The 12,701-nt window shown below is 40.1% G+C and overlaps 1 non-coding gene across 1 annotated transcript; it reads left to right on the plus strand.

Moving 5' to 3' along the window:
- The first annotated feature begins 2,640 nt into the window (after positions 1-2,640).
- Positions 2,641-2,714, plus strand: TRNAM-CAU. Its single transcript has one exon. It is a non-coding gene; the product is annotated as a tRNA-Met (tRNA).
- Positions 2,715-12,701: the final 9,987 nt, after the last annotated feature.

Consider the following 12,701-nt stretch of genomic DNA (forward strand, 5'->3'; position numbering starts at 1 on the left):
CAAACCTCACCCCACCCCCCGTCCGGTCGTCTCTCCCATTACCCTAATACACAAACCCTAGCCGCCCTTGATTCCCCACCGGTTCCGCCGTAGGCCGCCGGCCGGAAATCGCCTCCGCCGGCGGCGAAGCTCCAAACTCGTCCAAATTTACACCACTACCCCATCTCAACCTCCTCGTTACGAATCTAACATTAGTTTCTTTCGAATCATCGCCAATCTCCTCGAATATTGAATTAAAATTCCTGCCAAAAAACCTAACTCCTCCAAATCCAACTAAAATCACACCCTATAGCCTCCTTGACCTCCTCATCCCGAATCTCAAACCAAAACCCTTCAAATCCAAGTGAAACCCCATGAATTTCAGATCTAGGGTTCGAAAATTTCAACCTGTTTTGGGAGTTTCAAGTATTCGAGTGATTTTTAATTAATGTTATATGTCTATTTTTGACAAAATAGACATATAACATTAACTGAAAATCAAATTCGAGGTCCGCCCAGATGAAGACCAAAATCAGTGAGTTTTTCTTGAATTTCTTTTTCTTTCTTTTATCTGTAGATTTTCCTTTTTTATGCATTAGCTTTCTGATTTGTTTTGTTTTTGTTCGTCTCAGTATGTTTTCTATTTTAGGATTGATTTATGGTTTGATTGGTTTTGATTACTTAGTTTGATTAGTTTAGTTTGATTAGTCAGTGTTTTTGCCTATGTTGCCATTTTGTTGTTAGTTTTTGTTTGAGCATTAGTTTCTGATTCCCATCTTCTGTTTACATTTATGTGATTTCAATTGTTCTTAGTTTGGCTTGCTTGATATTAGAATTAATTTTGTCCAGGTTTAATTCTATAGTTAGTTTGGATTTTTGATACTCTTAGTTCAACTTTAGGTTTCCTTTTAGTATAATTGGAGGTGTTTGGATATAGCTGATTAGTCCAGTTTTGTTTTGTTTAATTGTAGTCAAATCCTGACCAAGGTAAGAGGGTTGGGGTTTAGTTTGATTTAGGCTATGTAATTTAGGGGTAAGGACAAGGGTAGTATAGACATTCCTAAATAGAGAATAATGCTGTAGTTGAAACTAGAACCTCCTAGAATCTTCTAAAAGAGGGTTTTAGTTGGAATATCAGTAACTTAGTGCAGTAACTTAGGCAACAAGCCAAAAACTTAGGGGGTAACTAAGCAAAACTGAAAAATAAAGGAGGGACTTAGGGGGTAAAACAGAAATTTGAAGGCTGCCCTTAGTTTTGCCTATAAAAGGCCTGCCCTATGCCTCATTTCACAAGTTTTGAAAGATCTGAAAAAATTTGAATTTCAAAATTCAAAACCAAAAGCTGAAATTTGAGAGTGTGAGAGTTCCTTCTAGATCTTAAATCTTCAAAAAAAAAAAAAACCAAAAACAACACAAAAAATGCCAAAAAAAACTATTCCATTGAAGTTCCTTACAATAGTTTCGAATCCCAGCTCTTAGTTAAAATTTCTAGCTTATCTAAGATCCAAAATGGCTTGAACTTCCTGGTTTGTTCAGTAATTGAAGTTTAAAAGTTTCTGGAGTCATTTTCGAGTTAAATCTGGTCTGTTCGAGTTGGTTATTTTGGTTGTTTACTGGTTGTGTTAATTGCTGGGTTTCGTTTGATATCAGTCCTGGGATTTGAGATCAGTTTTGAGCTGCTGTTACCTGTTGTTTGCTGCTAATGATTTCTCCTTCTTCATTGTTGTGACTTCCAGGTACACTTCCTGAATCCGATGCAATGTAGATATCAAGTTGAAATATGAAATGATGTTTGCTGCATGATTTTGTTATAGATTTTGCTGTTTAATGTTTTATATTTCGAGAAGTTTCCTTGATTTGGTTAATGACCTCATTGCAAATAAATCTGGACTGTATTGGACTGTTTAACTATTGAGCTTGTGATTATTCATCTAAAACATTAGCCTTAGTACAGTGTAGTTTGATTTCTTATGCTAGTTTAACTTTTAAAATTAGAAAGTATCGTGAACTTGAAACTGGTTTTGAAATCAGAATGTATGCCCATATCAATGTTAAACTCGAGCCTAAATGAATGTTTGTAGTAGTGCAATACTTTAGTGTTGATACCAGTAATTTGATTCTAAAATCAGAGAATTTGCGTTTTTCATTGTGCTGTGTCCTTGGGCTTAAGACTTCGATGTAGATGTTAATTGCTTCATGTTAATTCATTGAATTCCATGGGTCCAATGGAATTCATAGGTATAGGAAGAAGCCCTATCAAATAGAGATTTTTTCTTTCGACCATATTTCGATTGTTAATACGATATATAAGGACCGTTACTACAAAGAGTATTACACCCTTGATCGTGAAATATCGATTGCTTGTTGAACCCTGTGAAATTGCGTGAAAGTAGGATACTCCAAATTCGGGGGTCAAAGAGTTTTAGAAAACGTTCTTGGTGGAAAAAAATGTGAATGAAGGATCCCACTGAATTGAATTGGGTCCATGAATCTATGAAATGGTGAGAATTCTTGATCTCTCTCAATATCTCTCTCAATTCGAAAATCCAGGATTTGAATTGATGTCCTCTCATTGATTCCTCCTAAATTGCATTGATTTATCCTAAAGATTTCATTTCAATTGGAATTTGGTTATTCACCATGTACGAGGATCCCCGCTAAGCATCCATGGCTGAATGGTTAAAGCGCCCAACTCATAATTGGCAAATTCGTAGGTTCAATTCCTACTGGATGCACGCCAAATTTTTGTTCAATAAGATACCAAAGTGAATGATTGACTCATTCCATACTAGAAATAATCGCAGGAAATCCTTTGATAACCTGGATTCCTATTTCTCAATGATATTCCACGATCAAGACAATTGGCTGAATCCCGTGAAACCATTTCATAGAAGTTCATTAATTGTTCTTTTTATAAAGCAAATCGACTTCGATTCTTGAATAATCCACATCACTTCTGCTTCTATCGGAACACAAGATTCCCCTTTTCTGTGGAAAGGGCCCGTATCAATAATTCTAATTTTACGTATGGACAATTCCTCAATATCTTGTTCATTTGCAACAAAATATTTTCTTTGTGCGTCGGTAAAAAAAATATGCTTTTTGGGGGAGAGATACTATTTCACCAATCGAGTCACAGGTATCTAACATATTCATACCTAACGATTTTCCACAAAGTGGTGACGAAACGTATAACTTGTACAAATCTTTCCATTTTCCAAGTCGATCCGATCCATTCTTTCGTAGAGCTATTTACTCGATCGCAGACATTTCTGGAGCCCCTCTGTTTTTGTAGCAATTAGTTAGCTTAAACACAATATGAATATGAAATTGGATTTTAACAACTAGTAGCTCGTCGATCTGAATAGGTTGTACATTGTCTCCTTTATTGCAAAAATCAATGAATGTAATTGGAACAATTTGAAACAAGTTCAGCGGCTGTAAAATTAAACTGAAGTTCCGTTTGGTTTGGGATCTGCTGATAGATCAAGGCTCAACAGCCTGTTTTGTTGATTGATTTGGGCCTCAGTTCTACTGATGCACAGCCAGCTCCCATTTCAACTCGTTTTTCCTTTGGGCCTGTGCAAAGGCCCACGACTGTCTAGCTTTTATAAAACAAGGCTGAAAATCCTCCTCCTTGGGCTAACCTCGAAGCCCAATAACCTGAATTCATTTCTAAGCTGTTATTTAATTTGAGTAATGCAAATTTGGGCATTCTAAGACAAGTAGCAAATTTGAATTAGAGGAGTCTTCAAAATGAAGATTCTTTTATTTGGATTTGGACTTGACCTTGGGGGCCCGAATTTATTCGAATATTTCAGTAATGGTTCATTAACAATGCTAATTAATTAGGGATTTCTAGAGACAATCATTAATAAAGAACAATAATCTCTTTAGGATGGCCTTTAAAATGATTTGAGGTGTGCCGCGCCAAATAAAATCACAAATTGCGTGGCCCTCTTTAATTACTTCTTAAAAAATGTATAGAACTTGGAACGTGCCATTTAGCAAATTTTCATGGCCTCCCGTAAAGTTAATAACACGTTAGTTACTTTAGGCGCGTTCTTTAATAATTTTACTTTCCTAAATTCGGGTGTGCATTTCATGCGACCCAAATCCAAATCCCAAAACGTTGAATAAAATGTGTCGAGGATCCGGGTGCATTTCATGTGACGTGATCCAAAAATATATTTTAAACGAAGTTCAATTTCCTAAAATTATTAATTAAAAGCGGTAAATAATTTCAAAATTGCACCATAAGATGACATGTATTACAATCAGGTTTTAGCCATGTATAATAGTTTAAGCGACCGTGCTAGAACCACGGGATCTGGGGGTGCCTAACACCTTCCCTCGGGTCAACAGAATTCCTTATTCAGAATTTCTGGTTCGCAGACTCCATTCGGGAAGTCGAAATTTTCCTCGATTTGGGATTCAAGATAAACCGGTAACTTGGGACACCAAAAAGCCAAACCTATCCCAAGTGGCGAATCTAAATAAATAAATAATCCCATTTCGAATAATGTCACTTTAAATGGAAAAACTCCCTTATACACTAATCTTTCGGGGTAGGTGTGTAAAAAAGGAGGTGTGACAGCTCTGGCGACTCTGCTGGGGAAACGAACCCAGAATTTCGGTTCAGGGTTCAAGAATTCGAGCTTAGAATAACTGTTATATTTGGCTTATCTGATTTTCCTACATGTTCCATGCTATATGTGCTAAATGTTTTACCGCTTTGATATTTGTTGAATTGTATATATAAACTGTTACGAATCCCTTCCTCTCTCTGAGTCTACTTCATCATGGAGAAGGGTGCACTTTGTGTAGCTTCTCTTCTGTTTAGAGTCTTCTCCCATTTAGAACGAGGTTTGGATAAGTTGCTAAACCGGCGGAGCTTCTGTATCCCCGGTACGCTGCCTCCCCCTCGGCTCGAGTTGTCCGCTCGGGTAAGCCAGGTCTAGACCAATAAACCTAGGGTTTAAACCTAGAAGAACAAAACCTCATGCCGGATCCCTAGTAGGAACGTTTGTTTGCATCATGAGCATTTGACTTAGGGGACTCAACACAGGGGTCGGGTCCGTCTAGGACAGGTGACCTGAAATGAAAAAGACCATCCTGATGCATCTTACGTGCTACTTGTGCATTTATTTGCTCGGCTTTGCATGTTGACCGGCCAGTATACGATGAGAGGAAATTGAGAAAAATAGCAGTGTTAGGACTAAGTGAGGGTAACCACCTATTTTGAAAAACCAATGCCCAAATAGTACCGAAATTCTGCCGGATTTTGAAAAAATAAAAAAGGAAAATATTTGAAAAAGAAAAGATTGTGTTCAAATAAAAATATATTTGGTTTTGACGTTTTCCCGAACTACGCCGGTTTGATTCCCACAGGTCGTGGGATACGTAGGCAACCCCCATCGGGTCCTATTTCCCTTTTGCAAAAATATCCCAAAAACAACAAAAATTTTAATTATGGCCACAAATAAGTCTGGTGATGCCATTCTTGCTTAAAATAAGCCGAATGTCCCTAAAAGGGCGCCAGAAGGCTGTTTTTGCAAGAACAGCCACCTTGGGTCATTTTCAATGGTTAGCGGGCACAACCTTAATATCTTCTTTCCCAAAGTGCTGAAAGGCCGTATCCGCAAAGCCGAAGTTTTGTTCTGAAATAAAAATTAATGAAAAATCAAAAATCCAAAAAATATTTTTCTTCTTCTTTCAAAATTATAAAAGAAAAAAAAATCAAAAATCCAAAAATATTTTCATTCTTCTTTCATTAAAAAGAAATTTAAGAATCAAAAATATTTCTTTTTCTTTGGAAGTAGTTCTTTCATAAATTGAAAAATAAAATAAAATCCAAAAATCCAAAAATATTTCCTTTAAAAAGTTTGTCTTTCGAAATCCAAAAAAAAAAGAGTTAAAATTCAAAACAAAAGAAGTTTCTTTCTTCTTTAGAAATCTGTCCTTACAAAAATTCTTTAAAAAACAATAAACAAATCGAAATCTGAAAAACAGTTCTTTCTTTCTTTATAAGTCTTTCTTTCGAAAATTAAAACGAAAAAAAATCAAATCAAAATCCAAATCAAAAAAGAGTTTGTTTATTTACTTCATTCCTGATCTTCAAGAACTACGCTTGGTCTGATTCATGCGGGGTCATGATACGTAGGCAATCTCCATAAGATTCGACCGTAACCCTAAGAAAAGAAAAGAAAAAGAAACACGAGGGAAGGAAATAAAAGGAAAAACAGAGTGGAAAAGAAACACAAAAGAGAAAGGCTGGAAAGAAAAGAAAAATGGAGAGGAAAGAAAAATCAAAGAAAACCAGAGAGCAAAAACAAGGAAGCAAAAGAAAAGAAACGGGAAGAAAGCCGGGATGACGCATGCAACCATGGCAAACATGTAGACACGCATTTAACTGTATAGGTGCATCACACCCCAATGTGCGGTTACCTATCTGTTACTTGTCTCAAACTAATCGTTGTTGCTGCAAATTCTGGCTTAGGTTTTTAGAAACGGTGGTTGGTTTTTGGTAAGCTGGCATCGCATCGATATTTTACCAGATCAAAAAGAAGTACAGAAATGTCATCTAAAATGACTTTGCCACCAGTTCTCATCGCCGAAGACAGCCCCATCTCAGGGATCCCAGCTGAAGAAAATCGGATATTACGTCTCCGAATGATGGAGATGTGGGACGCATGGACTAATGGCAGGGAGCCTCCAAGTGCTATCCCTGGCTTTCCTGAATTGTTCCCGAGAAACGGGGGTACTTCTAACATCCCCATCAGTCACCCGAATACCCCGTCTGCTTACTTCATAGGAACACCTTCTGAGGTACGTCCCCAGGTGTTCACATCAGGAGCAACTCCCAATATTTTTACTGCTCCACCATGCTCCGCCACCACACAACCTTCACTACCTAGGCCCACTTTGATCCCTCGGCCTTCACTCTCCAAAATCTCATATTTCAAGCAGATCCTCCTCAATATCCCACATGCCCTTACCCTCAGCGACCGCCATTTGAGCTTACACCAGGGCAAGATAAAACTCCCAAAGCTCCCGAACAAGATGAGATGGCGAAAAGAATGAGGAGCCTTGAGCTGAGCTTAAAGAATATGCAAGGCTTAAGCGGGCAGAAAAGTGTTTCTTATACTGATCTGTGCATGTTCCCTCACGTGCACCTGCCCATGGGATTCAAGACTCCGAAGTTCGAAAAATACGATGGGCATGGTGATCCCATTGCTCACCTTAAGAAATACTGCAATCAATTGCGCGGAGCTGGAGGGAAAGAAGAATTGCTCATGGCTTACTTTGGGGAAAGCTTGGTGGGTATTGCCTCCGAGTGGTATATGGATCAAGATATCTCTCGATGGAACATCTGGGACGACCTCGCGAGAGACTTTGTTAGACAGTTCCAGTACAATATAGACATTGCTCCAGATCGGAACTCGTTGGCAAATCTGAAAAAGAAGTCTTCGGAGAGATTTAGGGAGTATGCATTCAAATGGCGTGAGCAGGCATCGAGAGTAAAGCCTCCAATGGACGAGGTCGAAATGGTCACGGTGTTCCTTCAAGCTCAGGAAGCTGATTATTTCCAAAATATGATGTCAGCTACGGGTAAACCGTTCGCAGAAGCTATTAAAATTGGTGAAATGGTGGAAAATGGTCTGAAAACGGGCTGGATTTTGAGTCAGACGGCCATCAGAGCAACCTCCCAAGCCATCCAAGGCGGGTCTGGAGGAATGGCCAAAGGTAAAAGAGGAAACAGTTATGGCAGCATCAGGGGCAAGAAGATACCGGGCTCCTAGACCTGTGTTTTCCGAAAGAACCCTTCAACATTACTACCCTCATCATGATATGGCTTATACTCCTCCACCTTATGCGGTCATGAATGCTCAACCCTTTGCTTGGCCGCAGCCACATGCCAATAGAAACCAAGCTCCATTTCAAAGAAATCAGCCTCCTCACCAAAACCACTATAACCCCCGTCCTCCACAAAATAACTTCCGTCCTCGTGAACCACCCAGGAGGCCAAATTTTACACCAATCGGTGAATCCTACTCCAGTCTATTTCCGAAGCTTGTTCAAATGGGTCTGCTGCAGCCCATACCTCCAAACATGCAAAACCCAGAATCGCCTTCCTATCAGCGGGGTGTCCGATGCGCTTATCACTCAGGAGCTGAGGGGCATGATACAGAAAACTGTTGGACGTTGAAAAGAGCTGGAAGACTTGATAGAGCAAGGAAAGATAGTGCTAAGGGACGAGGAGGTCCCAAATGTGACCAACAATCCTTTGCCAGCCCATAATAACGGGCCAGTGATTGGAATGATTTGTGAAGATAAAGAATTTGATCCGACGCTAAAGGCCATAATTGCCATTGCTGATGCGGAAAGAAAGCCAAAGGTTGCCCCGAAGCAAGATAAAGGGGAGAAGAAGAACAAAGTCATTAAGACAGAACCAGAAAAGACAACTGAAATAAGAACAGAAGCGATACCTCCCAAAAATGGAATTCTCTATGTCCCACGAGACCGCCAAGAAAAGCAACTGGTTGTGAGCACTCCAAAGAAATTTGAATTGAAAAGAGGAACACAAGTGTACGTACCCAAGCAAGCCTATGTGGTGCGGGGGACAATCAAACCACCTCGGCTGAGTGAGCCAGTGGTTATTGCACGCGTACCACAGAAGCCTATGACGAACCCTGCTGCGGTACCATGGAATTATCATCAGACGGTGGTTACGTACAAGGGTAAAGAGATCTTGGGAGAGCTTCTAGAAAACCCCCCTGTTGAGAAATATTCAAATGTAGAGGAGGTAAACAATGCCACCAGAAGGCGTTTCCCGCCTAAGAAACCTGTGAGTGCTGAAGAAGCAAAAGTGTTCTTTCAAAAAATGAAAATGGCCGATTATGAGGTGGTACATTTGTATGAAACTTTTGTCAAGCCTAAGTACAGTAAAGAGGAAGATAATGAGGTTTGCACGGCTGAAGAAAGTGAGGAAATACGTGGGGCAATGAGGAAAATTCTCTACGAAACCCACATGGTCCAGCCGGGAGAGGGCACTAGCACCGCTGAGGTGTTATACATGGGACCAAGCGCCAAGCTTCAAAACTGGAAGGCTACGCCATTCCCGATCAGGCGGGAGTCCCGGTAGACCCGTCCTGCTACTTTTTCTGCATCCCGAGTTATTCCAGGGTGTAACTCGGATGTTTCTTTTAGTTTCTTGTCTTCAAGTTCCCGAATGTGAACCGTGTTATCTTCAAAATTCCAAGAAATGAAATCAATATTTCATCGTTCATTTTTCTTTATCCTTTCTGATTTTGCCATTTTTCTCCTTCATTTCTTCTCTTTAGCTCTAATAATGCAGCTTTAAATAACATGACATGCTTGCGGACTTCATGCCTAGATCCCAAAACGCTGTCAGATTTCGAAATAATGAATCAAGAGTTGAAATGCAAAGAAGCTAACCTTGAGGAAGTAAAACAAAGAATTGGAACAATTGAAGGAAAATTAGTTCGCGGGTTGGAAAGGTCCATACATTACAACAAAAGAGTATGCTGTACTCAGGGCACATCCGGGCAGTTGTACCAACAAAGAATGGCCCACGCTTACAACAAGAAGGTGCGTCCCAGGAATTTTGAAGTGGGACAACTCGTGTTAAGACGCATTCTCCCTCATCACCAGGAAGCCAAAGGAAAATTTGCTCCTAATTGGAAGGGTCCATACATCATCCGGAAAATATTGCCGAGAGGAGCATTGTATTTGGGAGATATCGAAGGAAATGATCCCGAAACAGCTGTGAATGCGGATGCAGTAAAAAGGTACTATATCTAGGCTCTCTGCGGTAATGGTTTTATGCAATTGAGATGACGAAGGCTTTCCTTCCCGCTATCCAAACATTATCAACCCTTCGCAAACCTATTTGAGCCGGTTACTCTTTTTTGGCTACCCTCTTTGGAACCCGGAAGTATTATCGAAAAAAAAGGAAAGAAAAAAAAACGAAAAAAAAGAAGAAAAAAAAAAAGAAAAAAGAAAATATGAACAAAAAAAAAGAGAAAAGAAAAAGAAAATATGATGAAAAAAAAAAGAAAAAGAAAAGAAAAAAAAACAAAAACAATCAAAAGAAAAAACAAAAACAACAAAAATAAATGTTTTTCCTGAACTACGTCTGACTTGATTTCGAAAGGATACGTAGGCAGCCTCTCTCTGGGGTTCAGTCACACCAAAACAAAAATCCCAATTCCCCCAAAAGTTGAAACTGGGGCAGATGATATAATGGTTCGACCGTGAGTCCACCGAAATGGTTCCAAAGTTGTACTTCCGTCCAAAATTCTTTTTACCCAAAACCTTGTCCAAAGTCCTTCTGATCAATTGGCAAAGGCATGGGAATTGAAAACAACACTGTTGGAATCTGATATAGTCCAAATTGAGAGAAATAAAATGAGAGAGTCTTATCGGTGAAAACCTTCGGGCACCATAAGGCGACGGTGAGTAGAGCATTTGAAAATGAGAGAGTCCGTTTGGTGAAAACTCGTAAGGAGCACTATCGGGCGACGGTGAGAAGAGAAATGAGAGAGGTCGATTAGCGAAAACCCGCAAAGGGCGCTGTCGGCTGAAAAGAAGACATCTCATCACTAAAAGAGTCCTGGCAAGGTTCCCTAGTTTTGAAATACGGATCAATGGGTTCACGAGAAACTGGAAAGTTTGTGTGGGTCGGGCATCCAGTCCAAGAAGCATGTCATGTTCATTTGAAGTCAGCATGCACCCCCAGATAAGTCCTTCTTTTCCCCTAAAAGGGACGCTTCTCTTTAAATTCATATGCTTGCCTTTCGTATACTTCTTCTTTGAATCCCTTTCGGTTTAACTCTGATTCCGAGACTATTACAAAGAAAAGGTAGCAGGACTAGTTTTATAGGGCTTCGCCTGGCAAAAGCCAAAGAAAATACCCTCGCCTGGCAAAAGTCAAAGAAAATACCCAGCCTCAGCGGGTGCATCAGGCCAATCCCGAATGACCATGAATATGGATGTTTTAAAGCAAAAGATATTGAAGAAGAAAGAAAATCAGGGACAAAGGATTCTAAGAGTAAAATGAAGTGAAAAGGCTGAGCCTCACACGGGCAAGTGATCATGAGATCTTAAAAGTTGAGTTCTTTCGGTTTGAAAAGACTTTCACCCTCAAAACCAGCAAGCAGCAAAGTTCTCAACGGAAACTGGGCCGGGATCAAGCAATTGAGATGGTCAAGGCCACAAAACCAACCACCGTTTCAAACTAACAAATTGTTCTTTGTTTGAAAGTTAAAACAGGTGTAATTCAAAGCAACCACGTAAGAAGCAGGTGCAACCCAAAGAGAAAAGAAATGCGCAAGCGCTGAAACAGCTTTGCAGCAGGGAACCGACCAAAAAGGGAAGTTTCCCCCAAATTCTTTCATGCGTTTTACTAAATAAAAAGAAAAAAAAATAAAAAAAGAAAAAGAAGAAGAAAGAAAGAAGAAGAAGAAGTGAAAATGAAAAAATCCCAAAAAAATCATGGTAGCATAGGGCCCCATTCCCTAGATATCCCGACATAACCAGTGGACCTCCCTGGCATAACCCAAGGAGCCTTTTTCCTTTTTATCCCGGCATAACTCGTGGACCTCCCTGGCATAACCCAAGGAGCCTTTTTCCTTCTTATCCCGGCATAACCCGTGGACCTCCCTGGCATAACCCAAGGAGCCTTTTTTCTTTTATCCCGGCATAACCCGTGGACCTCCCTGGCATAACCCAAGGAGCCTTTTTCTTCCAATCCCGGCATAACCCGTGGACCTCCCTGGCATAACCCAAGGATCCTTTTCCTTTCAATCCCGGCATAACCCGTGGACCTCCCTGGCATAACCCAAGGAGCCTTTTTTCTTTCAATCCCGGCATAACCCGTGGATCTCCCCAGCATAACCCGAGGACCCTTTTCTTTTCCGGAATAAACCGGTCATTTCCCAGTATATCCTGGCTTCATTCCCAAGGATACACAATCCTGATTTTATCAATTAGATATGTGTCACAACTAACTCACGAAATTTTCTTAGTGAAAACTGGGGCAGAAAAATTTCGTTCGTTTGTTTGTTTTGGTGTCTTAAGTAGGTTTGACATCGAGGCACAGGGGTTCGATATGACCTACGGAATGAGTCTCAATCCAGAATGAAGAAAAGAACAAAAGAAATGAACTCAAATGTTGAAAGCAAACAAAGGTGCGGATTGCTCAATATTTGATTGAAGGCATAAGCTTCGACGATCCCGCTTTGACCCAATGCTGCAGAAAAAAAACACCACCTACAACTTGCGAGCATCAAGATTCAGATCGGTGTCCACAGCAAAATAAGCTAAGACTCAAGATCAAGCTTCAAGAGATTTATAGATAGGAATCTTGTAACTCATAGTTAATAGGCATAGCTAGCTTAGCTTTGATTTTCCTTTTGGTGTAATAAGGAGGTCAGCAAGCAGTAGCAGCAACAACAACAGTGAAATCACAACTCCTGATAGTCCCAGCTACCGAAACTTCCAGAACTACACTGACCTGATTCTTTTATAGCCAAGGATATGTAGGCAACCTTTGAAGCAGGGTTCGGTCAGACAGTTTTCAAAAATGCTTCTCATGGAATGCTAAGTAGGCAAAAATCTCTCATAATTGCTCATTTATCTTTGCCCGAAAACCCTTCGTGTCTCCGAGCAAAGAGGAGCAGCTGTGAGCACGTGATTTT

This window comes from Nicotiana attenuata, unplaced genomic scaffold (assembly GCF_001879085.1).
Source record: "Nicotiana attenuata strain UT unplaced genomic scaffold, NIATTr2, whole genome shotgun sequence".
In the NCBI taxonomy this organism is placed as follows: domain Eukaryota; kingdom Viridiplantae; phylum Streptophyta; class Magnoliopsida; order Solanales; family Solanaceae; genus Nicotiana; species Nicotiana attenuata.